This window comes from Lichenostomus cassidix, chromosome Z (assembly GCF_008360975.1).
Source record: "Lichenostomus cassidix isolate B80296 chromosome Z, HeHo_3.0, whole genome shotgun sequence".
NCBI lineage: Eukaryota > Metazoa > Chordata > Aves > Passeriformes > Meliphagidae > Lichenostomus > Lichenostomus cassidix.
In genome coordinates, this window is record NC_139511.1 from 46,704,469 (window position 1) to 46,727,890 (window position 23,422).

Below are 23,422 nucleotides of genomic sequence, written 5' to 3' on the forward strand. Positions count from 1 at the left end.
CCCCTATTCCTACTGCTTTGCTAAGGCCACCAGGAAATAACATGTTTGCCATGTTAACATGATGATAATATCATCACGTTGAGGACAAAAATCTCCAAGGTTCTCTAACCCAAATATTTTTGTTAATGCAGATACCTTCTCCTAATTATTTTCCCAGGACATGGTGATTTTCCAAATCTCTTTGGTCTGCCTTGGTTTGGTTTTGTATTTTCTTCAGAAGAGGTGGTGACTTTAGGATCAGTTTAACTATTCTAAAAGTAAAGTAATTTATATGAGAAGAAAGGCAATGCCTTTACATATTTAATATCCATAATATAAAAATATTTATTTGTTGCTTTAAAATGGCTTAAGAAAACCTCATACAGTAAATTTCTGCAGGTTCATGGCAGATTTTGTTTTCAGTGTTCCTGTCCCAATAGAAAGATAAATATTTTCTCAGCTAGAGAAAACACAGAAAGAAACAAAACCTCTCTGGTGTTCCCAGTGATCGTTCTTCCAGAGCTGAAAAAGACAAACGCCAAATAAGGGTTAAAAATTTTTTCATCTATGGCACTGTCAAAAAAAAAGATGAGACAAGGGGAAAATAATAAACATATGCTTTGATCTTGAGAGTATGAAAATCTCATGAAAGGACAGAAAACAGATAGTCATTTGAAAACAATTTTTTCCAGTTGAACCTATGGTACTCTTCATTTGTAGAATTTTTCACACATGTAAAAGAATCAAAAATAGTGCTTAATTTGGTTCGTCATTGAAACCTTATACTGGGCACATTTATGCTACTTTTGGAGTTCTAGTTTTGGAGATGAAGTCAGAAAGAAAACATCTCAATTAACTCATAGGAACTATTACATTAAATGAAAAGCCTGCTGGTGTGTTTTGTATTAAAAGGAAACATTGGTTCTCAACATCACTGGAAAGTCCCAACAAAAAATGTGTTTGAAGGACACAAAGATTTTCAGTTATGCTACTACAAGAAGGTGTTTTAAGCTTCTTCCAGACTTGGAAGACCATAAACTTAATATTTCATAGTAAGTTATTTCATCATGTTTATGCTACATGGTGAGGAATTATTCCTAAAAAAAGACAAAAAAACCAAGACTGATTTAAAATGTTGTCTGTCAGAAGTTAATGGTTTTATTCAGAACACAATGTATGTTAAGAGACCCATATTTGCAAGCTGGATTGTGCAAACAAAACTGTGGACTTTTTTCTCTTGAAATGGTATGGAAGAAATTCAGTGAAAAGAGAAGCAAGGGAGTAAGAAGTGAAAGCAAGTCAGTGGCAGTTCTCTGCTTAAATGACTTCTATGTTTTCAGCTATCTATCAATCCCTACTTCAGAGGATATTACACAGTTTCCTGTGAATATAGTGAAGTGAAGGTATATGTATAGCCCAGAGTTTTGGAGTCCTAGGTATTTCTCAGCTCCATTTAAAGCTGAGAATGCAAAGTTCAGACTTAAAGGATAAATGTTTTGGTGAGTTAATAAATCTCTCCTTGTTAAGGTTTGTGAAAGCGTAAACACAGGAGGTTCCAAATATATTTATGGAGAGTGGTAAAATGGAAAATATTTATAAAAGCTGGACTGTTCACCTTCTTTCTCCACCCTGTGGAAGAAGATTATGTTTGGATAAGATATTTTCTGTGTATTCATACTAGTTCAATGTGATCAAGTACAGGAAGATGTCTATCTTTGAAACTGAAGAGAAGGAAACAGAGAAGTTAGTTTGTTTTATGTTCAAAAGGCTTAACCTCAAAAGATACTCCATGTCCTTCACCCTCAGGGGTCTGTTTTAGCACACTGCTGAACCAGCCACTAATTGCTTTGTTAGATTATTTAATTAACCCTGAACAAACTCTCTCAGGGGATGCAACAAGGGACGTTTAGCCAATCTCCCTCTACATGAAAACCTTGACTGGTGAAAGCTGAGAAGGTAGAAAAAGTGGCCCCACTGGAAATTACAATCCTGATATTTTGTATGGTGAGACCTACTCAACACAGTACTTAATCAGCACAAATATCATTTCACACACCTATTTTTAGATTAATTCTTAAGCCTTGGGAGCAAGACTTGCTTCTTTTGGGATTCACTTTGGAAAGTGACATTGTTTTCCTGTCTGTTAATATCCCATCTATTTCATTGGTAAGTCACTGACAGTAGGAGGCGTAACAGATGAAGGAGGAATGATGCTACAAATGGTAACAGGATACCAGTCCATTTGTTTCAAGTGACCTCTCAGGACAGCTGGCATTGTAACTGACAGAAGTCCACTCAAAAATCTCTAAAAAATGTGATGCAGAGTGAGGTGGTATGACAAGTACCAACTCTGACAGAGGACAAAGGAAAATAAAGCCTAACTGCAGTCTATCATGTATCAGGTATTTTTAGATTGTGTTAAACAACTGCTTTAACTGTAAACAGCAGCAAACACAACATATACTTCAGCACAGATCAGTACTGAGTTTTAATAGAAACTCCACCAAAAAAAGCTGGCTCAGATTCAAGACTGGGAGAAAAAAATCCAGGTTAAGAAATGATTCTTCATCTGAGCACCCTCATATTTTGTTGAGGAGAAAGAAAATGTCCTAGTGTTTTCAGTCTAACCTTTGGATGTTTTGGTAAACACTTTGGAAACTGCTTCATAATTTAAGAACAATTAAAACAAATATCATATCACATTATCTAGGACAGCTGCTGTAGGATATTTTATAGAACCTGCCTGGTCCAGCTGGGGTAAAAAATTATCAAACACTTATGTTCATGAAGGAATGAAGCCCTACACAACTACACAACTGAAATTTTGCACAAATGCATCTTTTTGGGAGCTCATGACATATATGCTAAATTGTATTATCTTATTTGAATATATTTATTAAGACATTAAGTATACCAGAATACCAAAAAATGGCCAAGCCAACCATGCAATGTGCACTTTGAAATCTGAAGTACAACAGACTTTAACTTCCTCCTGCTCAGGGATCTCTTTCCCTTCAAATTTTATCACAAAAGACAACCATGGCAGTATCCCATAGACATATCATGTACTCACTTCCATGTAATTTTGAAACATATGTTTTCTTAACCGTATTTTTAAAGACTATTATAGCACTGTGAATAACATCCTCAATGTCTGTGAGACTAAAAATACTAGGAAATTTAGAACTAAAGCTTGCATTATTAAAAGATAAAGCCTTCCTTTAATTGCTTGCAGAGCTATGAAAAAGTCAAAAGAATGAGTACTCCATGAGTGAGTCAACCCAACAAATGGCATAGCATGAAAGCAAGTGTTTGGGGCAATACTGAAATATCAGATCAAGGGCCCCTGATTCCACCATAATTTTCTGCTTCAGTATAAAGGATAACAGCCCAAATACCTCAATTAACCTCAGTTTTTATGACAACTCTCAGACCAATCTGTTACTATTAAAACCTAACCACTTCTTTAGAGTTTCAATGGTAAAAATAACTACCTTAATTGTTTTCCAAAAATCTGTGGGAAATTAATTTTAACAACTGGATGGAAACCATCCAGTGATCATACCATTGATACAGTGCAAAATATGTTTATCCTTGCATTAAGATCCTCTCACTATGGGACTCAGAGGTGGCTGCTTCCAAAAAGCATGGAAATGGTTGAGTTGTACCTATGCCAATCAGAAGACAGCCAGACACTGTGGTAAATGGCATTGCCTTGTGCAGAAAGAAAGGCAAAAACCCAAACATGCTATAGGAGTTTTTCTGATGTCCAGCCATGGCTACAGGCTCATGTAGGCCACCACCAGAAGTGTTTGTGAGGATATCAGATATGAGGATATCAGATATGCCAATTCAGCATCAAACGCTCTCTTTGTTTTGCCAAGAAGCACAAATTCAATACCTAAAGGATGTCTTGAATTCTGCTGGCGTACAAGCTGTGCACACAAAAGCCTTTAGGGCTCTTTTATGCTCCCTTTCCCAGCATTCAGTTGTGCTTTCCAGCCAAACTCGTGCAGATAACTTATTAAATGGGGAAATGGTAGTGGGTAATGGAAACATTTTTTGGTAGTTTGGAATGAGATTTGACAACCTATTCCCTCATTGGAATGTTTTTGGCACACTGTAGTTTACAAGAAAATTTTGTATTATAAAGTAAAATGCTGCTGTGGTAATTGACTGTAGTGTAAATATAAGTTCCTAATTTATTCCGTGTTTCTGCCAACGTTATTTTTCTAGATGGTCTTATACTTTATTGGCCATTAGAATAGAATATGGAGAGTGTCCTTTATTATTCCATGAAGAAAGATATTTCAAATTTTGCAGTATAAATCCTGTGCTTTTCCAGTGCTGCTTCTCTGCTGCAGCTCAGTCATCTGAATAAGAAATAAGCTTATGCCAGTGTTAGGGTTTAACTAGCAATGAATTTAACTTTATTGTGATATTTATGAAAGCTTTTAAAAATGTGGTTAAGCGGAAACCTTCTATGTGGTTTCAGTCAATATTTCCTGAGAAGAAGGACCTTTAAAAGCTGGGAAGTTATAAGTTCTTTTCTCATACCTCAGATTCCTCTGCCCTTCTTCTCTTCAGCTGTTTTCCTGAGTCCTATCTTAGTGTCTCAGTTGTCATGGAAAATTGGTTTTTGTGTGTTCAACTGTATTTTTAGCACAGATGTATCCATGTTGCCTATAAGATAAGCAAGGACTTTGCAAACTGGGACCAAGAAGCCCCAGGCAGTTTCCAGGCCATTGCAAGTATAGCAATTATTACTAGTGGTACAGCAGCTGTGAGAGTTGTTATTTGACTTTATCCAGTTGCAGCTAGAGCTCTTAAGAACCAGTTTGCAAACTGTTCCTTTGCTGAAGAGTGTTTCTTGGGATTGACAGAAAACTGGGTCTGGACCACAGTTTTCCAAACCACTCCCCCTCCTTTTCAGAGGAGAAAATTGAGTGTGCAAAGAAGCTAGAAAACATTTAGCATGGCAGGAAGATAGAGTGTGTTTGATTAGTGACCTATAAATGCAATAGAGACTGCTTGTTTGGGATATATTCTGAGGTGTCTTACACTGGCTGAGAATTCCTAAGTGGCCAGTGAAACTCAAAGGTGTTTTTTGGGGCAAGATCTTCAAAGGACTAAGCTATTTTTCTGGAGAGGTAAAGTTATGATAATCTAATATCTGAGGACAAATGAAATTTTTGTAAGTAACAATTTTCTTTCCCCCAATAGCTCTCTTAGTCATAGCCCACTTGAACAGTCCTGAAAATCAGGATCCTCTTCCCTAACCACTGATGTCCCATGGGTTTATTCTCATAACTGGATTTTCTGCCCTGCTCACCCTTACCTTGTCTCTCTGTGCTATGTACTCACTGTATTTCTGTCTGCAGCTAAGGAGGCCTAGAAAGCACCGGCCAACTCTTCCCAGGAGCTGCACAGTTAGAGAATCCTCCAATAAATGGTGAGCTGCGAATGAGAACTCCTTGGTTCTGGGGACTGTTCACAGAATGTCAGTATTTATGCCAGAAAGGAAAAGGTTTAGCCATTTGATTTATATCACAGAATCATGGAATGGTTTGAGCTGGAAGGAACCATCAAGATCATCTTGTCCCAACCCAGGGACACCTTACACTAGACCAGGTTGTTCAACTCCCTACCCTTGAGCCCTTCCTAGGATGGCACACCCACAACTTCTCTGGCAACGTGTTGCAGTATCTCACCATCCTCCTAGTAAAGAATTTCTTCTTAATATCTAACCTAAACCCGCCTTTTCTCAGTTTAAATCCATTACACCTTGTCCTATCATTACATAGAATAACATGAGTTGGAAGGCGCTCTAAAGATCACTTAGTTCCAACCCACCTGCCATGATCAGGGAACTTTCCATCAGACAAGCTTGTGGAAAATGCCAGGGATGGATCCTCTACAACTTCTGTGGACAGCCTTCTCCAGTGCCTCACCTAATGCGGCAATCTGGATGACAGGGAAAAAAAAAATTCCAGGGCTTAGAAGTCATTTTGGTTTAGCTTTGTTATATTTGCTATGCCAATAAAGGTTAAAAGCATGTAGTTGAAAGTCAGATACAGATGTAGATATAACTTTGAACTCATGCTACACACCCAAAATCTTTAGAGTGCTTTTCAAAATCTAAAAATTTCCAAGATGAACCTATATATAAAGGGAGAAAACCATAAACAGATACCCGCAGGAAAGAAATGCAGGAAAGAAACTGAGACAGAGAAGAGTGGCAAGAAAGGATACACAACAACCAGTAACTCTCTTCTTAGAGAAGACAGAAGTTCAAAACAACAGTGATCAAAACAACTCTAAAATATGGAAACATCAAGAACAACAACTAAACATTTCCATCACGACAAAAAGCTGGAGTATTGTGGCTAATAAGCTTGAGGAACAACTTGTCTTTGAGTCATTTCTTCTAAGTTTGTTCTTCTCCATAAGCAATAGCTTCAAGAAAACTCGTAACTTTACATCAAAGGATTTCTCTGCAGGGAATCAGTAATGTCAAAGAAATCTTCTGCAACCTTATGTAAAAGATACCTGAGCATATACAGTAAGTAATTTTCTGGACTATAAAACAACATGGAACAAATAACAAGAGAGCAACTGCCATCATTTGATTATTGGGAACAGGCACTGAAATTAAAATTTCGCATACATGCTTTTCTTCTCTGAATCCTGTGGGATGCATTACAGAAAGGTGGAAAAAATCTGCTTATTCTAAAAACATGTTCCCAAAAGAGTGATGAACCTATGTATTTTAAAAACTGTTTTATTACAAAACTCTAAAGCACATTTCAGTTTTTTCTGCTTTAAGAACACAAATAAAATCTCAGTGGCATCTACAAATAAAAGCATTCAGGGATTCAGCTTGCTTCCCTCATGAACATTTGGTTTTCTGTTGTCAATGGATTTTGGACTCAGCTCTTTCTTGTTCTGAATGTTCCTAAAGGGGAGAATTTAGCTCACTGCAGACAAAAGTTAGGATACTAGGTGTAGCATGTATTTAATTCTATATGCTTTCAAAAATACTTGGTAAACAAACAGAAAAATAAATCTTAACTGGAAGTGCAATAAAATGGGAATGGAAAAGATACAGGTATTTATTAATGAGCAGTGAAACCATCCAGGATGCCAGTGATGGTGTGAGTATTATAGATAACAGTAAGGAATGAGATAATTACATAGCTGAAAAGAGAGTTGCTATCTCATATCATGAGGATATGAGCTTCTCAGTCTCTTTCTTTCCCAAAGGAACATGTGGAGAAATTGGAACTCGTCAGGTTAAGAACCAAATAAAAGCAAGTGCCTTGCCTCGTAATATTACACAAGAGCAGTACATTCTTTAAAATAAATCATTGTTCAAGTGATTTTAGTTTAATTCTGCTAATGATTCCTAACCATATCCTGGGATCTAGCCCTGTAGCAATGCAGCCCTTTCCAAACATGGCTGCAACTTAACTGCAATTGTTATTCTTCAGTTTTCTTGGCATGTTTCTTTCATTAAACTATACAATTAGCTCATTTCAAAAAATGCAGTAGGTAAAGCAAGATAGATAGAATCAAAGAATTTGTTTTTTAAACACTGTTTTCCAAATACCTGTGTCAGCAGGTGTTCTCTGTGACATTACAGTATCCTGGAGTCTAATGGAAGACCACTGGCTGAAGCCACAGAGCTCTTAAAACAACTTATTTCTGTATTGCTGACAAATATATAGTCATAAATACAAAAAATATTCTGCTTCTCTTTTATGTTGCCTGTAAAGATGCACGTATCTGGAAGACAAAGGCACCAATGGATCTCAAGCTATAATGGCACAAAAGTTTCTGAATGAGTATACCTTTATGCACAAACCAAAAGTGATACCATATATTTGTGACAGATATTGACTGAAAGAAATCACATCTGCTAGGGAAAAAAAAAAACAGTGGAAATATTGTTTTCTAAATGGTATTTAAAGAAATACATCTTTTTTAAGTGCAGTATTATAAAATGCTTAACAGGTGTGCATAGGACAAATAACAAAAAAGCAGAGCCTCGTGCTATGGAAGTGGAGTCTACAATACAATAAGCTTAAGAAGGTCTGCCAAAAATAATTTCAAAAGGTAGAGTGATTTTGTGTCTTTCATATAAGAATATGTTAAAATTCTGAAAAGATATGGATGACTTCTTGCTGAATGACTATCATGATGAGAGAGTAAAGCCAACAATTTTTATGTCCTGTGTAACTGTGGAGGGAGTTAAGCAGTTGTGAATAGCGTTGGAAGCTGCATTTAAAGCAGGTCTCAAAGGTGCATCTATTCCCTAGATATTTGTGCTTGCAACAAACACAAAAATAGCAGAGTGAAAGTTTTGAGAAGCACATGTGATAACAGGACTAGAATGTGAACAGGGACCACAATTCCTGTTTGGTGAACACAATGTTTCTCACGCTTTGAAGGGTCCTGTGTATTTATTGTGTTCCAGCAAAGAGGCTCTTGTGTACATCCATAGGATATTCTTCACAATTCAATAATTTGCAAAATACTTTTATCTAGCAAACCCAATAAAGAAACAAGAATAAAAATTTTCCCTTTGAGGGTGGTATCAGTTCTTTTTACAGCTCAAGGATTGTCTTTTGTATTTGTATTTTTGTTCTTTTGAGTCCAAATGAAGAATGTCAGTGATGAGACCATCATTTTAACAAAAATAATAATTTTTTAAAAAGATATTTCTACAAAAGGCCACCTTCAATAAGCAGTATGAAACTCTTCTCTGAAAACTGTTCATCCTTTTTACTTCTTTTTTATTGGGAGCTAAGGACATTGAGAAACCTCCTGGCTGGCTAAGTCCCTGATTTTTCAGTAAGCACAAGTATGCTTGAGTTCTAAGGAAGTACAGAAGGTGCCAGAAAAAGTCTTTGTGGTTTTCCAGATCAAACTTGCGCTGTCGAAGGTGAGTCAAGAAGGGACAACTTTACTTTAGAGATACAGTGGATCTCAAGAGTTTTGCTAAACTACTCTCCTCAAGAGTTTTGCTAAACTCCCACTGATTCACTCACCCCCACGCCCCAGACATGTAATTTCTGATACTGACATTCAGGAATGATGAAAATGCTCAGATCTGCAACCTGAGAGAATACACCCTGCAACCTGAGAGACAAGAGTACTCTGCATTACCTAAGGGAAGTTGTACCCTTTAAAAGGTTAGAAAAGCAGTCTTAAGCAAACTATGGAACACGCAGTAGAACAGAGGTGTTCATCTCATGGATGTAGATTAATAAAACTTATTTCATGGTGCACCCTTCCTTTTTTATACTAGATTCAGAAAATATCCTTCATTTCCTGTAATTTTTCATACATGGATAAAGTACTTTGATCTCTAATCAGAAAATATTTCTAAACAGCAAAATTTCACAGCACACTGTCAGTATTCCTTGAGTAGCCCATATTGAACTTTAACATTAATTACTTTATCAGAGAGAGGAAATTATGGGGTCCCAGCTCTATCTTTGCTTCCATCTAATTCACTTTTCCAGCTCCTACATTTTTCCAGAAAGCTCAGGACTGCTCTCAATAGTCATTTTCAGTCCTGTTCTGGGATTAGCAGCAGGGATTTGCTGCACAGCAACAGAAGACAAGGACGGGAACACACATACTGTAGAAGCAAAGTACGTTAGAGCTCTAATGCAGAAAAAAATATTACTTCTGCATGTTTCTGCCTCAGTATTTAGTAGCTTATATCACACATTAGGACACCCAAAGTATCTACTGGAACTTAAATATTTTCCAGAGAGGCAAAAACAAGTCTTTACATCAGCAGTAAAATGTCTTATTTGGACAATGTTTCTTATGTCATGCAACCCAAGGGGTTTTTTTATTTTCATGTTGTTTTAATTATTAGGGCTGGCCAGCCAATTATTCTGTTAATTTTTATTCAATTATATAATTTTCTCTTTGCTGCTAGTTCTGTTTTTCTGCAAAGATGGAGGGAAAAAAAATCAACCAAACATTACACAACCATTTAGTCTGCACAATAAAGAATGCTGGAAAAACTGAATTATCTAATTGGCTAGAGTGTAAAACAGCAGAATTCACCACTCAGAGCTTATTAGCCCGTTCATTTAATTAAGATTATACAAACTCTTTTACAAAAAGTAACATTTTATTATAAAATTGCATTCCCTTAATCAGACATTTCACTGTTTGAATTGTACTAGAGGATGTTCATTTAGGACAAGCAGCTTTGATCATAAATACTCACTTATTCACGCCTTGCCATGTCGTATTGATTAAACAGGATATTTTCCCTCTTGTTAGAATGAAGTTGCAGTTCAAAGGTTTTAGAAAAACATCCGCCGTAAGAAATTGGCAAAGGAAGTGTACAGTGCACTACAACCTCCAGAGAATTGCATGGTGTTCCCTTTTCCCAAGCTTCTGTGTTTTTTGCTGGAAAAAGAGTGTATGCAGTTTGTGCTGCAGTTGAAATTCAATAAATATTTTTTTAAAGGGTGTGCTTGAAGACAAAGAGGAACTATGTTAAATTACATGAAATCAGGTCTTCAATTCTTCATTTATTTAAACACATAATGATGTATTTCATCCCCAATGTGCAAGTTACAAGCAAAAGCTTTGGCTCATATCTCCTAACAGGACTACTAACCCTTGCACTATATTCTAGAAAACCAATCCCAAAATGGAGTAAAAATTACTGAATCCCAGAGACTTTTTGTATGAAGTAGGGAGTTCTCTGATGGCTTTTGTGTATAAATTTCAGTCAAGATGTCTGTGGTCTTTTTTCAGAAGAAGCAAAGAATGCAAAAATCTTCTCTGTTTAGATAGAAGGATTAAATTTGGGGGCAGCTCACTTTTAATATTTTTCCCTTCTGTTTTCTTTTTTTTTTTAAATCTCTGTGTGATTGAATAGCCCTCTGAAATTCTCAGTAATAAGTCCTCCTATGGCAAGTTCCAAAATGGAAACCAAATATCTCCCAAGCCTCAGAGAGAATGCACTGAATAATAAAATAAAACAAGGCTTTGTACTCACACAGTGTTCTCTCAGGGTTTCTGAGCATTTCATAAGCACATGAATTCTCACAGCAAAGTAAGAATAGGAGTTGGCAAGGAGATTATTATCCTCATTTTGCTAATAGAGATACCGAGATAGGAAAGTTGAACAACCTGCCAAGCTTGTGGCACATAGTCAAGAGAAAGCAGATCTCCCAACCCCAACTTTGCAATATAAACCAAGACCATTGCCAATGGCTTTTCAAAGTTTGCTAACCTCAGGACCTTACAAAATCTCTGTGATATATAACAACCAGAAAAGGCACAGTCCAAAATGCATTAATGTGAATGAGAAGTTTTCTGCTAGAATAAAAGCACTGAACTCTGAAGATTTTCAGAGTCAGCCCTAATGGTATAAAAATGGAATAGGTTTTGCCACTTCCTGTCATACTGCCAGGAAGTAATCTAGTAATTGTCTTTTTTGAAGGATTTTTGAGTTACTTATCTTAAAGCACTGTTTAGCTCAAAATAGCAGAGTTCTCGAAAGCATTTTTGTTCTTGTGCATGGCATGACCAGATCCACTCCAGGTGCTGTGAGTAGGCAGTTCTTAATCTGGGAGGTTTCAGGCCATGAGAGATGAACTTTTTTCTGAATTGTCTTTGAATACAAGCAAGAGTATTATTCATATTGTTACCCAGAGAATATTAATTTTTTGATGGCTTCTCACTTACTGTGGTCACCAAATAATGCCTTTCCACAGAGCTAAGTGAGTGTTACAAATTACAAGAAAAGAGCAGATAATTTCAGGATCAGATTAGCCCTGCTCTATGCCTTTCACTTTTTAATATCAAACTCTTTTTTGTTTTAGCTTTCTTCTATCTCTCTCCGCATAACAACATTATATCAGTCCAGCTTGTGGGTAAGAGTGCCACCTATTGAGTCCCTGGCAATATTTGTCCTCATCTACAAAGCAAACAAAACCTTATATACCATTTTTGATGATGCATCTGTAAATGACAAAAAGACAAAGAATGTCTTCCCAACTGAACCCAAGACTTCTATTTATACAGAGGGGAAAAAAAGGAAAAAAAATTTAAAAATTCAGAATTTAGGAAATGGTGTCACCCTAACAATCACGTCTTCAAATATGTTTTTTCTCTTTGAAAATCAGGAAAGGGAAAAAATCAAGTTACAGAAAAAGGTCAACTACTTATGATAAAAAACCAATGTCTCTAATAAAAGAGCAGTTTGTTTAAAACAGTTCAGATATAATTCAGGGTAAGTTTGTCTCCTGACTCGACCCAGGGAGGATTTTTTCCCCTCATCATATCGGCTAGTCATTATGCTAATTAAATACTTTACTAAGCCAGGGTGTGCTAGATGTCACCTTGGAAACACTTCAAACAGTATTGAATAATATAAAAGCTAAATATAAGGCAGCCACATTACAGGGTTATATTACAGAATGAACTAGCTTTTCTTTCTTGGCAGCAAAATTGTAAAGACAGTGCGTATTTTTAAAAATTGCTGGAATCTCTGGAAAATGAGAAAAACCAAAAAGACTTACAAGAACACTGATGATTTTTCCACTTTATTACACTTGCATATGATTCGCATTTTCCTGGCATCCTGAGCAATGATGACATATGAGAAATATGTATATTTTTAGAAGACTTGTATTATTGTTGACTTGAGTATATATACTGAGTTTAATCAAGGGAAATCCTACTCATATTATATGCTTCACTTAATGGGTACTAGCTAGACAAACTAACCATTTCCTGAGATGTGCAGAAAAATAATCAGACAGGAAAATTATCAGAATTTCGTCAGTACATGAACACTTACCTCCACAGACAAGTGCATAAATGTACATACTTCATTTTAACTTTCATTGAAAGAGCCCTCTGTTTTCCTTCCTTTTCTGAGGCATGATGCAGTATCACTTACTCCAAAGCAGAGTTTGAGGACACCATCTATGTTGATGACCTGAGAGAGAGCCTACCAGATTCGGAATGAGGAACAAGTAAATGCCTTTAATTTAGATACAAACAGCACCCTGAATTAATCAGATCCTGATCACTTTTCAGGGTCAGTCTCTCTAAGAGCAGTGATGTGCAAGTAATTACAGAGGGTGAATTCTGGTAGTTTATTCTGGTGTCAGTGTGAGCATTGCTTCAATGAAACAAATGCAGGAGGTAAAGAAATACCTTGAGGAAGCCCTGATGGAAAGATGTGAGAAAATGTTTGTGTAATTATTGCCCCCATATGACCACAGTGATGATCAGATAACCACACAATAAGCAAGCAAACATGAACAACTGTCACAGTCTCCAGAATCTGAAATATGACAGAGGGGGTGGATTCTTTCTCAGTACACAAATATATGTAAGCACATATATACACATACAGATACACAGATACAGTTCCTGAATCCAGGGATATATTTTTCTTAATGTTACTTAATCTAGTCTGCAACATTCCTAAGAGATCTGCAAATCTCTCCTGTGAGCTGTGCAGACAAAAATCCCAAAAGCCTAATCAATAAACCTTGGCTACATATGCTTGCTTTATTCCTTACCCTTCAGAAGGCAGACTCCCCCAAACTGTCTAGTAGCTCTGGGACATAGTCCTTTCTTGTGCTGTAATTCCTTCTTTGGATTGATGAACAAATAATAAAATTTAATTCCCCCCTATTTACTTCTCAGAAAAATCTGAGACTCCTGTGAATAGGCAGGAAAATCTGACTTCATATAAATTACTGAAATCATTCTGAGGAGTCTTCTCCTACCAAAGTCATGCTAACAGTTCCCACTGGAATGATGTGTCTAAAGGTTTGAGCCCACAGTACATCCAGGATGGCCAGATCCTGCCTTTCTATACATTTCTAGTTTCTCTGTCAGTGACATTCCTCTGAGTACAGTAGGTATTTGTCACTTTGCACACAACAGAAATTATTCCTAGCCATCTTCACTGCCTGGATGTCATGCTATTTATAAACTGTACACTGATGTTAAGGGGTTGGATTGAAGAAAGGTAGAGAATATTTGTGGAACCAGAGCACATGTAGCCTGTAATACTGCTGAATACACCCCTTTTCCCTGACCAAATTTTGAGCTCAGGTTTTGGCAGCAATCACAGCAAGGTAAAAATCACACCAAGTGAGAATATAGGGGGGAAAAAAAGGAAAGAAAAGAAGCATGTCAAACAAAATGTGTTGTTTGAATTTAACACAAAGGTCCTTTTAAGGGCTCAGGGTAAAAATCATTCCAAGTAAGGATGTAAGAAAAATACAGAAAAGAAAAAAAGAAATATGTCAAAAAACAAGGCTGCTTTATTTTAAAAGAAAGTCTTTTGAGGGCTCAAGGCCTGAGCCTCTGTTAGGACTGCTACACAAGCTGGATGACTGCCAATATATCAGGTTGCAATAGGCCATTAGAAGGGGCTGAATATGGATAATCTTCCCTAAGGGCTGAGCAGAGTCATACTGCCTTGATTACTTTTTTTAATTTAGATTAAAAATCCCTATAACAGTTGCAGACTAATTGGAAAAAGACTTTAAAGTAGCTTTAGGAAATTAGGTAAGAATAGTTTTTATTATTGTAGTGAGCAGCAATTGCTGCAAACCTCTTCCTCCTAAAGGGTGGGAAGTCAATCATGAGGAACACTTATCAGAATAGAAAACCAAACCTTGTCCCTTATGGGATTTTATCCTTTGAAAGCTTTTTTTTACTCTGACCATTTTATTTCAAGTCAATGTCAGAGAGCAAAACAAGTGTTGGAATGGCCAGTCTCTCACCAATCCATGCACACTTGCACAATATTTTTAAAAAAACAAGTTAGCTTCACAAGTAGGTGACCAGCCACTACAACCATAGGCCCAAGTTATGATTTCCTGACTTTGACAAAAATGTTAATACCAGTATTTTAATTAAAGTAGAGGATATTTCTGATTTAGTTTGAGCATTTTCCCACAGTGTTGTAACGTGAATCCCAGCATTCATTGGTCTTTATCAATCCTCATTAGCAATTCAGGGACCCTACAAATTCCAATACTGATTTGAACTCTGGAACTGAAAGATCAACTACAGCATTGAAGACCACAACAATCAACTGATTTCCAGGAAGAAACATAAATACAAGTCACCTGCAACAGCAGCAATATATTAATGGACAAAAGCCAGGATGTGGAACTGGGAAGAAATTAGAGAAAATATCACTGACAAAAGTGGTTAAATACCCACATGTGATCAAAATTCACGGGTTTGAGAAATAAATCAAACACTGACATGGAAAGTAAGTTAGCAGAGGTCTCTGCCCACTTTTTTCCAAGTGAATTTGCTTCTGAGTGTCATGATAGCAGTGCCTCTGCAGTCACTGTCAGTTTCAAGGAGTTACAGGATTTAGGCTCTGAACTATATGGCTTTCAGTCACAACCTTAATTAAAGGTTTGCAGAAGTAGCCACAGCATCCATGTAATTAATTCAGATTAGTTACATGGATGTAATTAATTATGTAATTAATTATTAATGTAATTAATTGCAATCAGATCAATGCTTTCAGGAAAAAACTTTTTGGGGAAACAGACTGACATGTTGGGATCATATATTCTTGACAGTAAGGGGCAGTTTTTCAAGTCCTCAGCTCTCACAGCTGGAGTGACATTTTCAAAATGTTGCTGAGAATCCATTAGCTCTATTGTCATTTCTTCAATCAGATTTTTTTCTATAAATATATATTTACATATATATATATATATATTCTACGTACCACTTGTTTAAAAATCTGGACACAACTCTGTTCATTTAGTCTGTGGACATAGAGCATCACTCATATCTGCTGCCTAAAGGTTCTCTAGAACTTTCTCTCAACCCAGTATGCTCACACTATCTTTATTTTTTGTGTGTAGTACAGAAAAACAAAAGCTAACTACTCCTTTGTATTCCCAGAGAACATCAAAAGCACCTGGAGCCATATTCTAAGAAGACAAGCTGAGAAAAAATAGAGAGCTCTGCGTATGTATCAAGATTGATTCTGAAATAATACAAAGCCTGCAAAGGGATTTACTGAACAAATCAAAAGACGAAGGCAAATTCTTTAGACATACTAGATTTTCAGAGCAACTTGGTCCCTGACCCAAGATAGCTATTTACAATTCCTGGCCCTTGCTGAAGGTGAATGTGTCTCAGCAAATGCTGCTCAGAGTGTCCCCTATAGCTAAGCATCTGGCTCCACTGTAGACTCATCTAATAACAAATGAGCAAATGTTCACAAATCTGGAACACATATTCAAACAGACTACAGCCAGCTTTAAAATTAAGCAATCCTCTCTTAATCTATACTGCACATATTTTGGAGAATGCTCTGTTTCATGACAAATATTAACCATGTCATCTGACTGAATTCAGCAATGTAGTCCCTTTGTATTTTTTAGATTATTTTCATGGTCTCTAATACCCTATATCAAAAATATAAAAAATAAATTCACCTATTTGAACAGTAAAATTGCAACCAATTTAGAGATTCTTTTTGCACCTTTGCAGTTAGCTAACTCCTGCTTCATTAAAAATCTTGTTAATTTTCAGTTATTAAATATATAGAATGATAGACAGAAAGAACCTGTTTAAATTCTGAGTCTTAATACTGACTCAAGAAATACTTTAAATATTTTTTCCTCTTCCATTTCTGTCTTACAATTCAGTCATTGCATGTCATAAGACTGGGGAAAAGCATCAGCACATTTTTAGTCTGTAATGCCATTATAATTATATGAAGGGACAGTTTACGGAGATGAGCTGATATTTAAACCTATATATACATTCAAAACAGTCTTGGTTAAGTAAGATGAAATTGCTGCATTTTGGGACTCATGGCAACCCAGGAACATAATTCTCATTTTCATTCTGCTTTGGAAGCATGAAGGACTGTCAGAAAAAAAGACATGAATTAGTATGAATTGACACTGGACCCTAGACATTTCTCAACTTTCTGTAGCAGATTTCAATTCTGATGCCTAACCCACAGCCAACTAATTTTAGATAGGAAAAGAAAGGTTGATACAAGCTTAAAAATAATTTTAAATGAGACATAGAATATTCGGGAAGTATAAATGACACAGAAGTACAAATTATATGGAGCTTTGAATCATGGCACTCTTACTGCCCAGCATCCTTGAGAAGCAAGAAAGGATTTATAAATAAAAAATATTCATCAAAAGCCAAAACCAGCATTTTAATATGTTGTTCTTCTACAAATAATTCCTCTAAGAGAGCAAAAGTCACAAAGCTTTCAAAAGGAAAAGATGGAAGGCTTCCACCACTATGTGCTTTTAAGCCCATTTATTTCTGTGTACAGCTATGAGTCATTGTAACCAGAACAATCCAGAAATTTCAGCAGATTATGCCCCACAGTTGCTTTGACTTCCATGTTTACTAAGAGGGATGGTCTCCCAGGGCAGTCCCACTCCTGAGACAGTACCTCTAAAGCAGCCTCAAAAGCTGGTTAACTTTACTGTCCCATGATCTGATGTATTTTGGACATATTTCCATCTTCTTCTGTAGTATGTTAAGGCACAAACCCACTCTCATTTTGTTCAGTTGTAAAAAAAAAGTATTTCACTACTTTTCTTTCCAGTTCCAGCATAGAGGTGGAGTCTGGTTACCTGGGTAACATAAACACAAAATCAGACATAAAATCAGAATTTGTTTGGTTTCTTGATTAGGCTATTGAAGAGCAAGGGATGTCTTACACATAAACAGGTTTCTGCACAAAAGTCAATAACTCTGTGATAATGGATACCCTGTTAGGTATACATGTAAAAACTGAAATAAGATAACATAAAAGTAGCCATGTAGGATCAAATCACAGAATATGATCATAAATTCATAGGATAATTCAGGATGGCTTTGACTCAAGGAGGTCTCCCAACCCTGGTTCAGCTTGATGTGTACCAGGACCCAGTACCACCTCCCAAAGCTTCTGCCCAGCCCCACCATCCTGGCCTGCATCCCTGGAGGGCCCTGCCTTCCTAGGACAGAGCTTGGACAATGCCCATGTTGAATTTTATGGAGTCCCTCTCAGTCCCCTTGTCCCCCTGCTCCAACCACTTTTGAATGGCAGGCCAACCCTTGAGTAAACCCACTGGTTCCCCTCATTGTCACCTCCAACCCTGAGCCATGTATCCTCCATCTCCTGCTCTGGATCACTGCTAGAGATGCCAAGCAGAACAGCTCTCAGCACAGACCCTGTGGGACCCCAGCTGTTACCCATCTCCCCGAAGGACACAACCCATTAACCACGACCCTCCAAGCCCTACCATTCAACTGAGGGTTTGTGGTAGTATTGTCTACAGCATAGTATTGTCTCTCTAAATGATGCCAGTTTGGAGCTGGTGCATAAAGCAGATTATAATCGGGAAAGCTAACACTTCCGCTAGTATGGTTTCTTATTTTATAGCACGTAGAAACTAAGTAGTTTCAATACTTGAAGTAAGAGTGCTTAGTGGACTTCTGTTTTTTTAATATTTTCAGTTACTTTCTGAATGTGTCTTCTCCTGACAATAAATCCTATAGTGTCATTATGTATTATTTGAGGGAAAATAATCCTCTCTTGTTGTAAATATCCTGCCAAATAATGTCATTTTCTCCATCTTCATTCTATTGTAGGAAAGTGTGACTAATCAGTCCCTGTTCACTTCCTTCTCATCATTCTTGGATTTATCTAGTACCCCCAGTCATTTTTCCTCCCAGACTAAGGAAGCCTAGTCTGTTTAATCTATCCTCATGTGGAAATGAATGGAACATCATTGTCATCTTTCTCCCTTTCTAGTTTTATTTTGTCCTTTTTGAGATGCTGTAAAGAGAGTTCTGCTTAGTATTAATGATATGACAACATCTTGGACTTGGGGCATTATAATGTTTTCTGGTTTGCTCTAATTTTCTTTCATAAGTCTTAAGAGTTGATTTTCCTTTTTTACTGTCTCTGGGTATTAGGCTGATATTTTCATAGAAATAGACAAAATGCTTCCACAATCTTCCTTCTCTACAATAGTAGCTCATTTAAAGCCTGTCACTGGGAATGTATACACACTGTGTACATATTGGTAGTGGGGTTTTTCCCAGATGCATTACTTTCATGGAACAGAATTTATCTTTCACGTTATTGCTAAGTTGCTCAGTATTGTGATGTCCTTCAGCACTTCTGCAGTCAGCTTTCATTTAACTGATCTGAATGCCATATTATCAGCAAATATTTTTACCTCTCTCTCTCTATATATATATCCACTTTCCCCATAATTTTAGCGAATATGTGGAGGGACATGTATCTCAACTCCACTCTAAATATTGCAACACCTGACAGTTATTTCTACTACTTGTGCTAGTAGCAGTAGTAGTATTTGTAGTAGTATTAGTATTGTTGCTGTTTCTCCATTAATGTAAAAGCCACAGGATCTTGTTCAGCCATATAATCTCTGTCTGTAAGGAATTTTAATACATTTTCAGGGCATGACCTCATTCTTCAGACGCCAAAGTGAATGTTTCCCTCTATGTCATACTTACTTATATGTATTACTGGGTCAGCATTATGGCTTCTTCCAGAGTGTCCAGTACAGAAGTAGAATGTACTCATCTATTGTATCCAGACGTGCAGCGAAGCCCTTCCTAAGAACCAATTTCAAATTTGTGAAATTTGACTCTTATGGTTTCAGGGTCATTTTAAACAGTAAGTTGTACACCACAGTTCATAAGTCAGTAATTTTGTATTGATTGCCTTTATAACTCTTAGTCAAATATAATCTGATCATGACAATTTACAGGCTTTCAATTGCCTTTATTGAAACACCTCTACTGCACGGTGTTGTGATGGATTATGAACCTTTATTTCACAATGCTGGAAACTTCTCCCATCTTAGTACAACTGTATACTTCAGATGAATACTGTCTAGCCATCATCTGCTCTTTAGATAAATAGTTGATGAAATGAACAGGCCTGAAACCACAACAAGTTCCTGATGTAACTCACTTGAAAAGGTGTTCTATATTGATGGTCAGCCTTCTATAACCACTAACACTATAATAATTGTAACTAGGCATCTACCTCCTTCAGGATGAACACAGTCATATGCTCTGGCTTAATCTTTAAGAATTTGACAATAGCAGCAGAAGCTTTCCAGAAGGATATAGTATATTTTAATTTGGATTCTCCATTGTGACTTTTGTGCTCATGTTACTGAAGGGGAAAGAGCTGGAGGATGAGAGCTTTGCATGTTTGACTGCAGTCAGGGATATTTGCTGTATATACACATTTAAAGAGACATCCAGACACAGATTCACTGCTCTAAATATCTGTCTGTCCTTGTTAGCTCTTCTTTTGGCCTCTGTGGTATTCCTGATGCTTAGTAAATGACTGCCTTCAAGTGCCTGCCTTGACAACTGAGCTCTGCATAACAACCGCCAGCAAAACTCAAGTTGAATCAAGGGGCTGCTTGAATAATTTATATGAGTGTTACTTTTACAACTTCAACACATTTACAACGAAATCCAATACAGATGAACTGGCCTATAACAGTCTATCCATTGCAAATTGGGCCAGAGAGAGCCTACAAGTTCATGAGATTTAAAAAACCAAAGAATGAAAGGACAGCAGCTGAATTCTACTGGAGCTGATTATATATTTTCTGCTAATATACAGCTTCTAAAAAAAAACAAAATACCAAAAACCAATTGTTTATCAGAGCAAAAACAACACAGGTTTGTCCAGGTGCAGGACTTTAGCCCACCTCCATTCAGATCTGTTTTCCTGGATTATGCAGTCTATGGTCAGAATTACTGAATTTAAGGATGTGTTGACTAAATACCTGTTAGATTGGCCTTTTTAAAGTGGAAATGCAAAATCTTATGCTTACACTAGCATCATTGGGTTCCAGCAAAACCATTCTCAACTAAAACGAGATAGGCACACTGTTGGTTTACTTATGTAATTTTCCAGGTTGCACATCCCTTTTAGTTCTGCCTAATAATGTAACGCTAATTATAAACAAAGTAAAGAAACTCCATTAAAGTAAATTGCCATTGTTTAATTGACCTCATTTGATATATACAAGGTGAGAGTATGATTTTTTAATTCATTTACACAGATCCGGACAAAAAGCAATTAAAATAAAAGTATTTATGGATTCTGTTCATTCTCCTATGCAATTTTTTGTAACAGGATTTCAAATAGAAAAGGGGAAGGGGGGATGGGGGGATGAGGGGATGGGGGAGGGAGGGGGGGAGGGAGGGAGGAAGGGAGGGAGGGAGGGAGGGAGGAAGGAAGGAAGGAAGGAAGGAAGGAAGGAAGGAAGGAAGGAAGGAAGGAAGGAAGGAAGGAAGGAAGGAAGGAAGGAAGGAAGGAGGGAAGGAAGGAAGGAAGGAAGGAAGGAAGGAAGGAAGGAAGGAAGGAAGGAAGGAAGGAAGGAAGGAAGGAAGGAAGGAAGGAAGGAAGGAAGGAGAATTTATTAAGATGGACTAGGAGGATGGAAGTGGAAAGAAAGGAAAGATGTGATTTTGAAAAACAAAACATTGTATAAGAAAACAATAACAAATATGCATGAACTTATCGTAGACTGTTAGTCTATGTCATCTCAACTGTTTTTCCAAATTTTCTTACAGAGAAAACTGTATCCTGGATTTTCATACACAATCAAGCAAAACATAATTTTGAAGATCAAAAAAGGTGAAGCATTTCAATAAAAATGCTGGCAAACTGGAAAACTAGTAACAATGGATGAAGAGAAGGCTGAGGTACTCAACAACCCTTTTGCCTCAGTCTTCAGTGGTAATCCCTCTCTTTCCCCACCTCTCGAGTGGATGGACAGCAGGATGGGGACTGGGAGAACAAAGTCCCACTGCTGTAAGTAAAGATTTGGTTCATGACCACCTGATGAACCTGAAAGTATATAAATCTTTGGGACCTGACAAAATGCATCCCAGAGTCCTGTGGGAACTGGCTGATGTAATTGCCAAGCCACACTCCAAGATATTTGAAAAGTTTTGGCAGTCAGATGAAATACCAGGTGACTGAAAAAGGGCAAATATTGTACCCGTCTCTTAAAAGGACAGAAATGAGGATCCTGGGAACTTCTGACCTGTCAGCCTCACCTCTGGGCCTGGGAAGACGATGGAACAGACCCCCCTAAAAGCTCTGCTAAGGCACACTTAGGACAGGAAGGTGATTCAGGACAGCCAGCATGGCTGCACCAAGAGCAAGTGGTGCCTCACAATTCAGTGGCTTTCTATGATGGGGTATCTGCATCAGTGGATAAGGGAAGGGCTACAGATGTCATTTGTCTGGATTTCTGTAAAGCCTTTGACACAGTCCCCTACAACATCCATCTCTCTTAAACTGGACTCAGATGAATTCAATTTTGGACTGTTAGATGGATAAGAAAGTGGTTGGATGGTCCCAACCAGAGGGTAGTGGTCAATGGCTCAGAGTCCAAATGCACATCAGGGACAAGTGGTGTTCTTATTATGTGCACAGTTATTGAATATCATCATAATTGACATAGACAGAGATCGAGTGCACCTTCAGCAAATTTGCAGATGACACCAAGCTGAGTGGAACGATGGGATGCCATGCAGAGCATCCTGGACAAGCTCAAGAAGTGGGCCCATGGGAATCTCATGAGGTTTAATAAGATCAAGTGTAAGACACTGCACCTGGGGAAACTCCCTGTATCAGCTCAGGCTGGGGATGAACAGATCAGAGCAGTTCTGCCGAGAAGGGCTTGGGGGTGCTGGTGGGTGAGAGGCTGGACATGACCCAGCCATGTGCACTCACAGCCCTGAAAGCCAAATGTGTCCTGGGCTGCATCCAAAGCAGTGTGGGCAGCAGGGCCAGGGAGGGGATTCTGCCCCTCTGCTCTGGTGAGACCCCACCTGCAGTGCTGCATCAGCTCTGGGGTCCCAGCACTGGAAGGACATTGATTTGTGCGAGTCCAAAGGAGGCCAGAAAGACGATCAAAGGGCTGGAGCACCTCTCTTATGAGGAAAGGCTGTGAGACTTAGAATTGCTTAGCCTGGAAAAGCAAAGGCATTGGAATGACTCAATTGCAGCTTGCTAGTACCTAAATGAAGCCTGCACGAAAAGGGGGGGGAGAGACCAAATACAAGAGCCTGTAGTAACAGGACAAGGAGGAATAGTTTTAAACTGAGAGTAGGTCTAGATTAGATATTAGGAAGTATTCTTTACTGTGAGGGTAGTGAGGCACTAGAACACGTTGCCCAGAGAAATTATGGGCGCCCCATTTCTAGAAGGCCAAGTTCAAAGTGGCTCTGAGTAACCTGGTCTAGTGGAAGACATCGCTACACAGCGGTAGGTAGGTCATAATTAGATGATCTTTAGGCTCCCTTCCAACCCAAACCATTCTATGATAATATACCATTTATTTTGAGAGCTGCATTTTCC